This window comes from Crocodylus siamensis, chromosome 8 (genome assembly GCF_052110815.1).
Source record: "Crocodylus siamensis isolate JL-2025a chromosome 8, ASM5211081v1, whole genome shotgun sequence".
Classification (NCBI taxonomy): domain Eukaryota; kingdom Metazoa; phylum Chordata; order Crocodylia; family Crocodylidae; genus Crocodylus; species Crocodylus siamensis.
Window position 1 is genome coordinate 27,987,215 of NC_143402.1, and position 16,969 is coordinate 28,004,183.

The window sequence follows — 16,969 nt, forward strand, 5'->3', positions numbered from 1 at the left end:
TTGATCATTAAAAATGAAGAGGCCTGTTGTATCATCACTACTGACATTCATCAGCAGCAACAACCGCCACCATTCCGTAAGGAATAAAGGCTGATTGCAGACATTAAAAAACCCAAACTTCCTCCTCTCCCCCCGCCCGCCAAAAGGCGCTTTAATTTAAACTCAGTGTGCTTCCATGCTGAGTGTAGCACATGCCCAGAAGAGGTATTGAATTAGTTGGACCTGGCTTGCCCCATGTCTATATAGATTGGGTGCTTTAGTGGGGCTTTTTTAGCCCATTTATTTAATAGCTGATTTAATCCTTTTTAGTTGAAAGTGCCAAAAAGCCTTGCTGAAACACCCAATCTATACAGACTCTGTGGAACCAGGTTGAAGCAACATCTTTCTTCTTCCAGTAAAGTGTGGGGGTTTTTTGTGGGGGGGGAGGGGGGAGAAGGGGTTAAGTCTGCATGCAGCCAGGAACTTTAGAAATTCTATTCTCTTTTGTTTTTATTTAATTAAGGCAAGTTATTCTTGCATGTACTTAAACTTCTTGCAAATAAATTATGTTTAACCATAATAAATTTCAGATTCAGAAATCAAAGATCAGTCTTTGGTGATGGCTTTTAAATCTGTTCCATGAGAAGAGGTCTGATTCTTTAAAAGGCAAGTTGCCGAACTTACTTCTTGGCATTTGTTTCCATACTGGGTTCATAAAACAAATTTCTGTTTGCAAAGAAGAAAATCTGGGTTTTTCCTTTCTCATATGACTAAAAAGAAAATATGTTCAACTACACTTGTTATCTTAGAAGTTAGTGTTAAGATTTTCCAATACAATGGATTAGGATCACATTTTTAAAATACAAGGTACATACTGGCTTGCACTGTCAGCATTGTAATCTCAACTATATTTACCACCTTTTTTCATTGTTGCTTCTGAGGATGGTGCTAAAACAGCTCCAGGATGAAGATATGGAAAGGTATTCCATTTTTTCATCTAGTTCTAAGTACCCTAGTTGGTTGCATCCTGGAAAGAAGAGAATCTGACAAGTGTTTAAGGCTCATGAAGGAAAAAGCTCTGAACATGAACTCACAGTATGGTGATCTTGCCATAGATCTATCAGCTTTACTGAATGCAAGTATTAGCAAAGAGTAAGAGGTAGAGAAGTACTAAAGTAGAATTACCTCTGATACAGCATTGGTGAGACCACTACTGGAATACTGCTTGCAGTTGGGTGCCCACACTTCAAAGAAAGAAGTTAGGTATTGAGAAAGGTTCACTAAAGAGTTTAATCTGAAGTCTGGAGAAGTAGCCTTATGAGAGACTTTAATCTTTTGTTCAATAAATAATACATATAAGAGGTGACTTGGTTGCTGTCTGCAAGCAAGTACCTTAGTGGAAGATTTTTGATTGGGTTCTTAGATCTGGTGGACAGAAAGCTAAATCCAGTGGGTGGAAGCTGAAGTTAGATGGTCATATTAGAAATAAAGGGCAGATTTTTAACACCTCACCTCATAGTAATAATTTGCTTATGGAACTAGTGGGTCCTTCATTACTTGAAGTCTTTAAAATTAAGATACACCATCTTTCAAAAAGATATACTAATAGCTATCTAAGGGTGCATACAGACATTCAGGGAGGTTAGGGAGAGCTTAGATCACATTAAAAATGGCCGCCTGGTCTAAATTAGCCTGGGTGCAGACCTTATGCTTAGGGCACAAATAAAAGAGACCATTTTTGCCCAATTTTGCCACAGAAAGCAGTCTATAGCCATAACCAAACACAAGTGCATGGCTATAGACTGCTTTGAAAATGGCTGATCGGGTGAAAATCTGAACCCTCATTGCATGAGGGTTCAGATGAAGATGTTTCAAAGCATAGTGTCTTCTATAACTTGTGTCTCTGCTGCCTGCCAACCTATCTCTGTTTGCAGAATGGGAGGCAGGAAAGGGAGCAAGGGGATTTCAGTCTGGTGTTTTTTCAGCCCCCGCTGAAGGGTGGGCCAGGTGTAGTAGAGCTCACCTGAGGTGGGGGGCTCCAATTCACCCATCTCAACATGGATGACTGGTGCCTCCTGAGTCTGGGGGTGTACCTGCCAGTGGTGTACCATGGGTCTCTGGTTCCCAGCGGGCCAGTGCTTACATTTGCACTTCCCCATCCGCGGCCAATTGCTGACTGAAGGAGGGTTTTTTGGCAGCCAATCATTGAGCAAGGGGTTCCCCACATCCCTCAGCAGCTGATTGCCAAGCCCAGAAACACCAGTGCCAAAATGCCACTGGGGGACCAAGTACCCCTGGAGGCCCTGGCCAGTGCCCGGGGGCATAGCCCCCCCTGCCCCTCCTGTCAGTACACCACTGACACCCACAGAAGCCATCAGCAACATTGGTGGTGGGGATGGGGCTCGCTAGCACCCACCAAAGTCACCAGTGGTGTCTGTGGCAGGGGACAGTCCTCTCGGGGGGGCCCCCTCTACCAGTTGTCTATACCTATACACCCCAGCTGGTGCTACAAGCTGGGGAACCCTTAGAATGAGCTTCCACCTCCCATTTGGAAAACAGCCAGGACTGGCAGGGAGCTGTCAGGGAGGAGGGGTAATTGCTATGGGGAGCTGGCTGCAGGCTCACAGCTAGAGTGCTTTCTCCCCTGGAACCAACAGTGAACTTCTGTTTGATCCAGGGGATGGCTGTAACTCAGAATACTTCCTGCAAAGTGTTATGAGTTATAGTGGGGAGCTGCACTACCTGTGCCCCTACATCCCTAGGTAGGTTGATCTAAGTGCAAAGTGTACAGAAGTTCCAGGAAGGTTGCACTGATCTAAAAATGCCTGAACTGATATACGATAACCCTACCTCCAAGGTAGTCTACTTGGATTCAGTTGGCCATTTTTAGACTGATGTAATTGTCTTGAACTTCTGTATAGTTTCTGGTGCAGCCCCAGGGATTGGAAAGCACAGCCACTGGCCCCAGCCCTGGGGTTGCACTTTTAGTACTTGCCCCCCTGGCACTAAGTTATTTTTATCTTGGCACTGAGCTATTTTTATCCCCCAGCCTCCCACCTGTAGACTCAGATAGACAACCCCCCCTCCATGCGCCATCCAGACCACCAAACCCCCCATTCCGCAAGCCATTCCTGGTGCCAGTTTTATCAGCTTTCAGCAATGCTGGGAGCCAATGAAGTAAGTCCTATTGTGGGGAGGGGCAGGAGACATGGGTGAATAGTTTTGTCAAGGGGGGTTGTTCGTTTGGACATCAGTGAGGTTGGGAGGGCTAAAAATAGCCTTTGGTCCTGATGGGTGTGGGAGAGAGCCTCCAAGCCTCTCCCCCCATAGACCTTGTGGGCTCCTCTAATCCCACCAAACCCTCCCAGCAATCCCTACGTGGACCCCAGCTACCTCTCTCATCCCCATGATCGCTCCTGAGGAAACTGCCTGCCCCTCCCGATTCCCTGATCCCCCATGTAGACACTGTCACTTCCCCAATCCCCCATAGATGTAACCTGCCCCTCCAATCCTTTCCACAGATCATACTAGCCCTTCTATCCTCCCCATGGACTCTTCTTGCTCCCCCATCCACCTGCAGGCCCTCCAGTCCCCCCCCAGCTCTCCCTATTAGCCCCCCACTCCTGACTTACCTTAAATTGGGTGGCTGTTTTTAGTTCACTATAAACTCCCCCACCCTCTCTAAAGATCCCTGAAGATTTTAGGAGCTTGAATCAGGAATTATTTATTCTATGGACTTATTTATACAGGTGCCCAGACTAGGTTGATCATAATAGTCCTTTCTGACCTTTGAAATATGCAGGTCAGGAAAGTCCACTCTAACATCTGATATCTGATCCCTCCCACTCCTAGGAAAGCCCTTACAGTATCTCAAAGAACAAAAAAAACTCATTTAGGAATTTAGCTTGGAAACCTCAATAATGTACTTTACTATTACTTACTAGCACTACAGCCTTTCAAACCATACCTCTTCCTCTGTAGGTTATCATCCCAAGGCTCAAAAGGGAGAAAACTAGCCACCGGGCACATACCTTGTTAATTCATACTGGCATGAATGCGCTTTCTTGGAATGCCTCTACTATGCATTTAATAATTTTCATGTATTAGAAATTTTCCCTTCATTGAAAGTCAACTTTAGGGTCATCCTGGTTATATATTCCCTTTTGTGCTGTAAAGTGTTAGGGATGGCTAGGGACAGTATAATTAAGTCCATTTAACTGGGACTGAATGCACTGTATTTCTGAAAAATCTACAGGGAATTACCTAGCCTCATTAAAAGTGTCCATATAATTTTGTATTTGCCAAGTGCACTTCTGGCACTAATATTGGTAAACACATACACTAAAATTAAAAATTCTACTAATTTAAGCAGAAGTAAGATTGACCATAATTGGAGGTGCACCGATATATCAGTTGGCTATCAGATCAACACTGATAAAAAGGGAAATAACATTATTGACTATTGGCTTTTTTGGCTATTGTAGCCAATAACATTTACTGATAATTATGCCTTCTGGCCAGGGCCCTGGATGCCTGGGTTTTCTCTCACCTGAAGGGCCAGGGCATTCACTTAGGCTCCCTCTTGCAACCTTGAGCAGGGTGACCATGAGCATGGAGGGCCCAATCTGGATACAGGGGCCCAAGCCATTTTCTATCCCCACCCCTATTCCCTCACCAGCAGGTTGGGCTGGGCTGGGGTGGAGTTGAGCAGCTGGCACAGTGTCCCAGGCGCTGGCACAGCATGAACTGTGGGATGGGGCCAGGGTAAAGGTGGTGAATGCCACAGAGACATGACTTGGGTGGGAAGGGGCAGGTGGAGCTTCCTGGCTCAGCCTGGCCTGGTCCAGCATACCTCAGCCTACAGTGCCCAGGGGTCCACACCCCAGGGGCTGAGGCGGAGCCTGGCAGGGAATGAGGCAACTGTTCTCCCACCCCACTCTGCTGTGTGCAGCAGGGTCCTCTGCTGACACCTCAGCCCAGCTGGGTCTTGAAATGGTCCTGTGGTCCTGCCCTGGGTAGAGGGAGGAGAGCAGGGAGTCTGGCCCAGAGACCACTGATCCCTGGGCAGGCTCAGGCAGCTGGCCTCAGGTTGAGATTCAAGTGTATCAAATGGAAGAGAAAGGGCTCAAGGGCTCTGCATAAGTTTGCAGACACTGTTAGGTCACCCACACATGCTGTAACTGGCATGGATGTTTTTAAGCTCAGCGACCACCTTGGCTCAACAGGGATCTCATGGACCTCCTACATCTAAAAAGAGAGTCTTTTAAAGCATAGAAGACAGGAAACACCACTGAGGAGAAGTATTCTGCGCTTGTCCGCATTGTAGGGAACGAGCTAGGAAAGCCAAGGCTGCAACTGAACTCCAATCGGCTACACGAATCAAGGACAATAATATGTCCTTTTTCAGATATATGGGGAGTCAAAAGAAAAGCAAGGGAAACATTAGACCCCTGCTAAACCAGTTGGAGGAGCTGACTACTGACACCCAGGAAAAAGCCAATCTGCTTAATGATTACTTTGTGTCAGTTTTTCAGCAGCCCAAAGGGACCACCCTACCTAACACAATGCGTGATGACCAGGGTGAGGATGAATATATAGCCACCATTGGTGTGGATCTTGTGAAGGACCATTTGAGAGGCTGGATCCCTACAAATCAGCTGGTCTGGATAGATTGCACCTAAGAGTGTGAAAGGAACTGGCAGACATCATAGCGCAGAAGAGGGCCAATGTGGTGCCTATCTTCAGGAAAGGGAGGAAGGAAGACCCGGGAAACTACAGGCCAGTTGGTTTGACCTCAATCCCTGGAAAGATTTTGGAAAAAATTATCAAAGAAACGATTCTTGACAGGCTAACAGAAGGCAACATTCTGAGGGATAGCCAGCATGGGTTTGTTGTGGGTAGGTCCTGCCTGACCAGTCTCATTTCCTTCTATAACCAGGTGACATATCACGTGGACAAAAGGGAAGAAGTTGATATCATATATTTGGACTTTAAAAAAGTCTTTGACCTGGTGTTCCATTATGTTGTTATGGAAAAATTGGGCAACTGTGGCCTAGACTACTGCACAGTCCAATGGCTGGGGAACTGACTCCAAGGGCGGACCCAGAGAGTGGTAGTTGACAGAACTGAATCAACATGGCACTCAGTGACAAGTGGTGTCCCCCAAGGCTCTGTTCTTGGACCTGTACTCTTTAATGGCTTTATAAACGATCTGGACACTGGTGTCAGAAGCGGACTGGCTAAGTTCACTGAGGACACCAAACTTTGGGAAAGAGTATCAACACTTGAGGATAGGCTGGTGGTCAAGGCAGACCTTGATAGGCTTGCAAAGTAGGTAGGTGAAAACCTGATGGCATTCGGTATGGATAAATGCAAGTTGCTCCACCCCAGAGTGGGGGGCAGGGGACCAGCATCACAGTTACAGGCTCGGCAATGCTACACTTGCTAGCACCACAGCTGAAAGAGACTTGTGGGTCGTGATTGACCACAAGATCAACATGAGTCACCAACGTGATACCACAGTGAACAAAACTGGCTTGCATCTACTGATGCATCTCGAGCAAGACCTAGGATGTCATCCTCCTACTGTACTTGGCTTTGGTGAGGCCGCAGCTAGAATACTGCATCCAATTTTGGGCTCCACAATTCAGGCAGGATGTGGAGAAGCTTGAAAGAGTCCAAAGAAGAGCCGTGCGCATGATCAGAGGGGAAGAGAGCAGGCCTTATGAAAAGCAGCTGTGAGTTATGGGACTCTTCAGCTTGGTTCAGGGGTGACTTGATGGCAACCTATAAGTACATAAGGGGTGTGCATCAGGATCTGGGGAAATTCCTGTTCACCAGAGCACCCCAAGGGATGATGAGGTCCAACAGTCACAAACTCCCACAAGACCATTTTAGACTGGACATAAGGAAAAACTTCTTTATTGTCCAAGCCCCCAAGGCCTGGAATAGACTCCCCTCAGAAGTAGTACAAGCACCTACTCTAGACACCTTTTAAAAAGCGTTTGGATGTTTTTCTTGCTGTGATCATTTGACCCCAGCTGACTTCCTGCCCCTTGGGCAATGGGCTGGACCCAGTGATCTTACAAGTTCCCTTCTAGCTCTAATGTCTATGAAACCTATTAAATTTACATGTCCTCCGGGGGTGCGGTGAAGGGGGGCAGTGCTTTAATTCGAGTGACTTTGACAGCCGCTTTAATTAAAGTGCCACAGTGCCTCATGTATCAGCATCTGTGCTTAAAAATGACAATGGGGGCATTTGAACTAAAGCTCATTCAATGAGTTTTAGTTCAAGTGCCCCTGCCACAATTTTTAAGCATGGGAACACTGATGCAGGAGGCTGCTGGAGCCCACCAAAAAAAAAGTTTATTAATGTCAGTAGTTTAAAAAGCCTTGCATTATTACTAAATAGTGGTTATTGGATCAGCATTGGCTGATATGGTTGGCTAATAATTGGCTATCGGTATTGGCCAAGAAAATCTTTATTGTTGCAGCCTTAAACATAATACATGATGATACATAAATATAAATAAAATGAAGCAATATAAAATACTGAAGTAAAAACTTAAAAACAGAATTCTATTTAACTTTGCACAAGTAGCGTAAATATATCTATGGATTACAGCATAGGCTTTAAGTTGTTAGAGAGGAACCAAATTGTTTTTTCTTTATTAGCTCAGTACTTAAAATTTTTCACTAATGGAGGAATCTATCTTGATCTTATTTCTTCAGAGAATGAACAAGACCACAAATAGTGATTTAAGTCATCTATCTCATTTTTCCCATGAGTACATATCCTGTGTAAATATGGAGTATGAAACCACCTCCCCATGATGACTGTAGATCTCATTAGAGGGAATTTCAGTCTTGTAATAGCTTCTTGTTGTTTGTGGTTTTGTACATCAGGTAGATGGGTTTCTAGGCCAAAAGAATGCTTTATTATTTTCAAAAAAGAAAAGTTTGAGAAAAATCTCGCTATCATAAAATTAATTAATTCAGTGTTTGTTAATTTGAGGCATTTTTACCATAATTTGGCAATCTACAGGTCATTGGCTATATCTGGCCAGCAGAAACTTTTGATCTGGCCTGGGGACATAGGTTTTCAGTGGCAAGGGGGTGTCACAGGGCACTGAAGTGCCTGCTCCTAAAGAAGGACAGGTGTGGGTTGCTGGGGCAACCACAAGGGCCAGCTGACTGGAAGGGGGCAGGGCCTGGCCTATATAAACAGCCTAGGCTGAGGCCAAGGAGGCAGTTCCCCTCTGGCAGCTGAGAAGGAGAGAACTCTGTGGGAGTAGAAGCTAGATGGCCTGACCAGCTTCGGTTGAGGACTCGGGGAGCCAGCCCTGGTAGGGTTTTGAAGGATGATTAGCCAGAGGGCTTAGAAATTGTGTTTTAGCCAGTTTGGTGTGGAGTTTATGTTGTAGCCCAGGAGTGAGAGTTTTCTGTTTGTTATTACACCGGAGGACCGGGTGAGGCTGTAGGGGTTGGAGGAGGCCTCATGGGAGCTCCCCAGTAGCATGGGGATTCCTGGCGCTGGAGAGGGTGCCACGTTTTGGGGGTTGCATAGACCCCGGCCCCAGTTGGGCAGTGTCGTGCAGGGCAAGGAGCCCCAGCGCGGGTGAGTGACCCGGAAAGGGGGTCTGGGGGCCAGGGAAGGCCAAGGCCATCTGAGCCCCAATTCTGGGAAGCCCCAGTGGGGCGTAGGACCCGGAAGGGGGGTCCGAGGTCCAGGTAAGGCCGAGGCTGCCTGAGCCCTATTGAGCAAAGCCCCAGTGTGGCGTAGGATCTGGAAAGGGGTCCAAGGGCCAGGCACGGCTACGGCCACTGGAGCCCCGATTTTGGGGGTCGTGAGCAAGGCCCCAGTGTGGGTGGGAGTGCGAGAATAGAAGCCCCAGGGAGGGCGATTGTATCGGGATAAGCCCCAGGGAGGGCGATTGTATCGGGACAAGCCCCACGGAGGGCGTGTAGGAATAAGAAGCCCAGGGAGGGCATGTAAGAATAAGAAGCCCCAGAGAGGGCGAGCGCACGGGGAGAGGCCCCAGAGCGGGCCGCTAAGAGAAGACAATAGACGCAACAATGTCTGGTACATCTGAGAGGCTTGGGGCGTGGTATAAGGGGTGATAGGAGCCACGCATAGCCCTGTGGTGGGAGTGCACAGAATCATTGGTAGGTGGGGTACCGGCGGGAGTATGCCAACGGGTACTGTGTTCAAGGGGGTAAAAGGCAGCTTCCCTTAATACTTTTGTCATCAAAGACGTGGCAGGCGAGAACGAGGGTGCATGGACACCCACTTGGCACAGTAGGGGGCGCCAAGAGAGATCACTGCCGCTCCGGCGTCCCCGCCCTGTGACAGGGGGCTTCAGCAATAGTTGCTTTCCCATGCTGCCATGAGAAGAAGCACTGGCTATACAAACTCTCCCTGTGCCACTGTGGGGAGAAGTGGGGGCAAGGGATGCTTTCCTTGTGCTGCTGCAGAAGAAGGTAATGGTGGTTGCTGGATCCTATGTCCCGCCCTACCACTGCCCTTTGATCCAAACTGGGTCACTCCCTGCAGGCTAAAAACATTGCTGTGAACTGATTAGCAGTGAACTTGTATTTATAAATTCTTGTGTTTACAAAGGCTCAGGTAGAAATTCCTCAAATGTTTGTTCCTGCCATTTATTACAGAGTTCATTTCTGTTACTGTGAACAATTCTTCCTTTTATGAGTGTTAGTGAAAATGTCACATATAGAAATATTTTTGTGTTCTTTTACTTGTTCTTTAAACTAAAATAGTTTAGTTTAGTTTAGTTTCCTAACGGACATCTAAGGAGACTGAAAGATGTACATACACTAAATCTGGCAATCTAGAGAGTAAAAATATTTAAATGAATGTAGCTCCCATAAAAACTGGATAGACATGCTATACAAATATTGTACCAGCACTCTAGGACATGCCCCTGTTATAAAAATTAGCTCCCACTTCACGTAGGTCATTTGATTCTAATAGTCTAAATATATATCAAGTGCTCTTTGTTAGTTTTTTTGTTTTTTTGTTTTTTTTAGCTCTACAGATGATAGCCTTAGTCACACAAATTATTGACATACTTTCTCAGATTTACTTTTATTGTGGTATGGCTATACCTGTCTGTCTGTTGTCAATACAACAAAACAACATCTCAAAGCATTTTTATAATATTTTCCTAGTTCGTACTGAACCCAAATATACATAGGCTATAAGTAAATTCCAATGTGAATATTTTAATAATACAATAAAAAAATATAAAAATAATGAATAATGCACCTGGTAAATTAGTAGGTTCCAAACAGATTTGTAATCATGCCTTCTGATGAATCTGTTCACTCTTCTGTTGAATATATTGCATTGTATGTCAAAATGTATTATTGTGTTCCTTTACATGAATAAAACGGAGGTTTTTTCAGTCTTTTGTGGTCCAGTTACCTTTAACTTTTGATAATGTGTTTTTCCTGTTGTAGTAGGGACTGATTCTGAAGTTCATATATGAATAGTTTTACACCTGAAAAGATAAATATCATTGTTTAAATCCAGACTTTGGTTCTCTCATTGACCACATGGGCATCATATATCCACTTTCTCTGGAGATGGAATTTTATGCCTCTGTCCCAGTTTTCTATTTATGGCAATGGGGTCTTTGGGAGAGTGACAGCTGGGGAGACGGGGCGGGAGCTGAGTGATACCCTCCACCCCTGAACCAAAGCCAGCTGACAGCGCTGAAATTGAACTGTCAGTCAGGGAAGGAGGCCCATCAGGCCAATGACAGACACGCTGAACTAAGGGGCAGGCAGCCAAAACCTCGACAGTGTTTTACAAACACAACCAAACAGATACCAGGTGACTTTTTAGACTTAGTTGTGAGTTTCCCAGTCCCCATAATTCTCTGTGTTATTCCATAAGATCATTCTCTCTTTGGAGGAAGAACTATTAAAGCCCTTAATAACGCTATGATTCTGTGAAGAGAAAAAGGGGGCAAGGGATCCTTTATGGGTGTTTCATCCCATTTTGTGCATCTGCAGAGGCAGACTGGACTATGTAGATACCTGCTGAATGACTAGTACTGTGCCTTGTTGACTCGGTGCTGATTTTCATTTAGTCACTGAAGAGCTTAACTATTTTTATGCTCATGTCCTTTAACAAGAGCTAAGTTACTAGACATAAAGGTGCACATTTTGAGAGAGCCAGCTGCCAAAGATTTTCTTGCAATCTGATTATTATTACGAAGCAATATTAATGCAAATTGCTTAGTGATGGGCAAATAGTTCAAGGCTCAGGTTGGATTTGGAGTCTTGGCCACAGTGGCCAAACCACAGCTCACTGTCACAGTACTTGCAGCTCTTGCCCTGCTTCTTGAAGCCCTGCCTACTTCTCCCAGGACTGCCTGCTCAGGTGTTGGGCTGCCAGGGCGGAGGCTGCAGCCACGCTACTTACCCTGGGGTGTGTTCCCCACAGGGAAAGCCAGAGCGGTGGCTTGATGTTAATGTCCTACCCCTGCCATCCCGCTGCTCTCACGGGTTGCTCTGCACCCCCCACGACCCTTCTGGCTCTTGAACTTCATGTGGAGGATCAGATATGGCTTCTAGGGTGAGTAACTATGGCCACTCCGGTCTAGAGTTTTATTTTGTGTCTGAGTACTCAGCCTTCATAGATTTGCAACCTTTGTCATATATCTGGCTACATTTTATTAGGTTTCTGGCATTTTTTGCTAGAAATTGTGCTGTCTCACCATGGAAGGTACTTACTATTCTGTGGTCTTTTTACTTGCCATTTTCTCAGTGGAAAAAAGTTTCTGATATTTTAGAATCTTAGAAAACATTGTATTAGATATTGTTTCTAGAACCGGTTAGACATTTGTTGAGAAGAAGTAAAGGAATGAAAGTTATCTTTTTCTGGATCAGTTTACATATTCTGTATTACCTTGCGTTAATTACTGTTGTTTCTTATAGTGTTACTCTTATTAATAGCATATAATATTTCACAACAATTATTCACATTCCTAGATTTATTACAGTTTTTTTATATTTATTGTCAAATCTCATCATATCATTTTAAATGTGGGTGCTGAGTAGTTACTACATAAAACTATATTTCTATTAGCATTAACTTTGTATTTTAGCCAATCAGGGCTCATAGTAAAGGTATCTTTTATTAGACCAACATGATTTTTGCAAAAAAATTTCTTTAACTGAAAGTGTTAATTGCAGGAGCAGGATCTTGGCTTTCAGGTGGTCTGCTAGGCAAATTATGAAAATTTCATTTAAAAAATGGGCTAAAATTTGATATCTTCCATTTGTTGGGTATCCAGGTTGTAACCGTATTGGTCTAGAGGAAAAGGCAATTAGGAGTCATAGTAGAGATGGTATCTTTTATTAGACCAACAAGATGTTTGCAAAAAAAGTTCTTTAATTGCAAGTTTTCAGTCACAAGCACCTTTCATCAGGCATTGGAGAAAAGATTGTAAAAGTTCTCTTGGGTAGAAATGAATGTTCATATTTCATAGGATTTCACAGAGAAGTCAATAGATGGTATTTGAGCCAATCACTTTGCCACGATGGAGAATCTGTACAGGTATAACTTAAATTGGTTTTAAACGTCTGAGAAGCTACACGTTATTTTGATGTGAGAGGCTTATTTGGATTGAGCTTAAACTAATTCCCAATTGTCCTAATTGGGGTGAGAGGGAAACCACTGTTAAATGGAAACAAAGTGTGTCCAGGTAGAGGTTTGATTAAATATGGCACTTTAAGTTCCCCTTTAAGATGCACCTGAGCAACAGTTGAAGATAAGTGCACCATTTTGTCTTCTAGTAAGCAGGAGTATATCGATAACTCTGGAGATGCTGTGGGATGGACTTCAGGGAAAAAGACTTGTAGTATATATTGAGGTGCTAGCCTATGCTGAGGACTATGACATCACGTCTTCATTGCCTTTGTTACCTATACTACCTACATTAAATCTGCATGGATATGTTTAATGGCCTACAATCACAACTTCAGCAGTAGTGTAGATATAACCATAAGTTAAACTGGTGCATCTTGTGATACGGACATAGTTTTAGCTATAGAACCATATAGGTAATTGTAAATATTCTAGAATCTGATCAAGAATTCATGTTTTTCCTTTTTTTTCTCTGAAGATTATTTTCTCATACATTTCACACTTTTTTGTGTGATGCATTCTGATTCAGCATTTGGCATAGCAAATGCCAAATGTCATCTGACATGAAAAAGGAAAGTGAAAGAACCTGCATATATTGGTGAGCTCAAGTGCTTTTATGCCTTCAGTCAGGTGCAACTGGGAAAGAGTTATGTCACATTCCAGACTCTGTATATTGCATTGCTATTATAGTTTTAGACATATTTTAAAATGCCTGTCCTCATAAATAATAAATATAAATTTTCTAATAATGAGCCTATTGTCTGCTAACATGTGGGTCTGACTTTCAGTGGTTTCTGATGAAATGCCTTTGGATACTGAGTATTTAGGCATTTCTCCCTTCTAGGGCACGTCCATACATGCAAGCACATGTGCTTGCAGCAGCTCAAATAGAAGCAGTGCAAATTTGAACTGGGGCTTTTTGCCTCAGCACACGTGCTTGGACATGCACTTTGTTATGGAGCAAATTATGCCACTTGGGGCAAAATAACCCTGCCTGGCTCCTCCCAGATCTGCAGCCAGGGGGAGCTAGAGCCCAGGGCCAGCACCTGTGCTGTCCCCAGCACTATAAAAAGCCATCTTAGCAAGTAGCTCAGGCTACTAGCTCTCAGGAGCTTCTGGGGCCCAGCCAGTTGGTACCTGGGGACACTACCCCTTATGCCAGCTGGACTGCTGAAGCAGCCCTGAGAGTTCCCTTCAGCCTCTACCTGCTGCAGGAGTCTGGCAGTGGGGGCTGCTGCCTGGCTGTGACCTGCTGTGCACCTGCCAGACCCAGATGGGGACTGTACAGCTGGGCAGAGCAGGAATTGGGGGCTGGGGGAGTGGGTGGGGCTGGTGGGGGTCCCCCTCCTCCGATCCCCCTCCAACCCCCCGACCCCTTACTCACTGGCACTGGAGCCCTGTCTCTGTGGAGGACCCAGCCTCTGGTTGCTTCAGGGCATGGTTCGGGACCATGCCGTGCTCTGCTTTTTAAAATTTTGGGTTTTTTAGACCCCTGGATATTTTTCATTCCCACACGTGCCTCTTGCCCTGCCTCAAAGTGGTTTGAGATGGGACAAGAGGCACGTACACACTCATCTGGTCACACCCCTGTAGGCCTAAAGAAAAATGTTAGAATTTAGCAGGAATGAAAGCAGTAGGTTTTATACAGCAATTACTACAGAAGCAGATCTAATTTTTGAAAAAAAACAATTTCTTCTGTTTGCTCTTTGAACTATCTTATAACTTATAATATGACTGCTTTTTATATTTTATTTTTAGACTTTATAAGAAGGTTAAGAAAATATATATATTTATTTTTGTTTAAATTCAACATGTATTTAGTTGGCTCTGAGAAATGAGTCCTGAATCTTTTGTTGGTTATTTCTGTAAAACGTTTTTATTCACCTTTGTTCGTGATATATGTGCATGCATCTGTTTTGACAGCTGAAAGACATACTCAGATAGTAGATTAATCGAATTTACTGCATTGGCGCTTAATAGATCTTTCACTGGTAGGTAGTCTCGATGACATTTTGTGAAGATATGGAATTGATTGAGAATTACATCTGCTTTCATTATTTTATATCAGACATGGCATTTTTCTACACTGCTTCATTGTGTGAGAATTGATGAATTGGAGCCATGTTTAATTTAATTAATTGATATTCATAGGCTTTAGGGGAGGACAGTTGTTTAATACCTACAGATGAATATACTTGCTAATTGGTAAGGTGCCCAATCCTGCCCTCAGTGAAGCAAGTGAGCTCTGCAGTTTTTTGGTGGGAGGAGTTTCTCACAGTCTCCACTTGGTCCATTTGATGTTCATACTTGGTCTTCACAGAGAACAGAGGAAATGCATCATAAAGTAAGCAATGTAATGCAGTATTTTCTATAGGCATATAACACAGATGCACCTTTTATGAAGGTGTTATCATGATTTTTTACTACATTTTTTGTAATTAGTAGATTACAGTGTTGGCAATTGATGATTATCAGAGAATCCCAGCTTCAATTTAGAAATATGCAAAAAAAAGCAAAGCAATTTTCTAGCCCCAACAATTGTAGAGAAAAGCATGAAAGTATGACTTGATAACGCACTTAAATACCTCAAAATTAAAAGGCATATGAAAAGAATGCAAAATGTATTATTGAAAAAATGATTTTTTAAATCAATTTCATGATTTTGTGGTCCTGATTCAAGAATTATGAAAGCTTGTGGTTAGTAATACTGTAACTAGGTCAAGTAAATGAAGTATAAAATAGCTTCATAGTTATACTTTCTGTCAGGTGAGTAGTCAGCCCTTAAATTGTCTGTTCCGTCAGCTTTCTCTCTTTCTGTATTTGACAAAGAAAAAATTAACTGAATCTTTATCAAAAAATGTCAACACTGGTATTAATAAGAGAAGATATATTCAGATTGAGTTGCTAAGAGAAAATGAAAACATAGAAACTGTAAATGTTAACAAGAATAAGTCCTAAAAATAATTTGCTGCGGGGGCTAAAAGAGGTAAGATGAAAAATATTACACTCCATCCTATCTTTACTGGTGGGATGTTTGGATTAAATTGACAGAAGATGTCCAGTGCCTGGGGTGCTGACAGGAGGTGTAAGGCATGTCCTTCAGCTGATGGTCTTTTTCTTTTCTTTTCTATCCAGAATACACATGGAGGAATGAGAGTAGAAGGTATTTTTTTCCCTCTCTACACTCCCCCACTTTGTTAATCAGGTTGAGGTGGGGGGGTGGGGATGGCTAGAGAGATGATGTTTCTGACTTAACTGACTCTACTTCCGGGACCCATCTTTTAGTCCCAGCTCCCTGTCCGATACAGATTGTACATCTTGCAGGTCTATCGCTCAGTTCCCATTTCTTCTACAGACTTTTCTTAACATTTCCTTGCATGTTCTAATCCTCGTGAAACAAGATCTTGGACATCTCTTAGTAGAGGAAATTGTCACCCATTTTACACCCAAGATAACAGAAAAGTTGGATACAGTCATTGTACGTAGAAGTGGCAGCAGAACCACAAGATCTCTAATATAACAAACTCAACTACTTTTCCTTGGTACATTTCAGATGATGTGATCCAAATTATATATTCATTTAACATATGCTAACTCAACAGATGATAAATATCCACAGTAGCTTCTAGACCAAGTAGAGAGGATTATTTGTCCACTACTGCCTATATCATGGTAGGCATGGTTCTGTATTCCAAATCCATCATTTTAGTTCCAGAGAGCCCTATTTCACCCCCCGGGTGCCATTAGAGACATTACACTTCGTTATGGTGTCCTTAGTCCTTGGCCCATACTCTGCTCTCAGAGAGTGAATTCAAAAATCCCAATTCCCCAAGTATCTAGTGTGATTCTATAAATACTTGCATAACCAAGTGATAACGTGTTTGCTGTGTCTTTAGTTGTGGGCTACTCCTGATAAAAGATATCAGCATGCTTTCCATTGGTGGAGTTTATAAAATTTTGGGCTGTAGCTGTGGATTTTGTAGGTTGTGTTTCAAACTTGATTGACTAAGGAGAGACAATATATGGAATAAGTGGTAAAATATTTTGTTGCAAGTAGTTTGGAGATGAATCTTGATGTTGTGTTGATATTTGGTTTATTATTATTATATTGTTGCAAATTCTCATTAATTCCTTTGGAGTAACAGGATTTTAGCTGTGGCTAGAGACAGACTCATAAAAACATGAGAAAGTCTTGCTCAGTAATGAGGCTTGGGAGAAAGTTCCTTCTGATTTAGCTAGTGGTCAACTTCCCTACCTCATGGGATAGAAGCAGCCAATAGGGCTCCTGAGGAAGCAGTCAGAACCCTTTCTCAGCAA

At 43.5% G+C, this 16,969-nt stretch overlaps 1 protein-coding gene across 6 annotated transcripts in view; it reads left to right on the forward strand.

The window, feature by feature from the left end:
* The window catches only part of DACH2 (dachshund family transcription factor 2), a 547,922-nt gene that overhangs the window by 261,311 nt on the left and 269,642 nt on the right, over positions 1 to 16,969 (forward strand). The gene's annotated exons all lie outside the window — the stretch shown is intronic.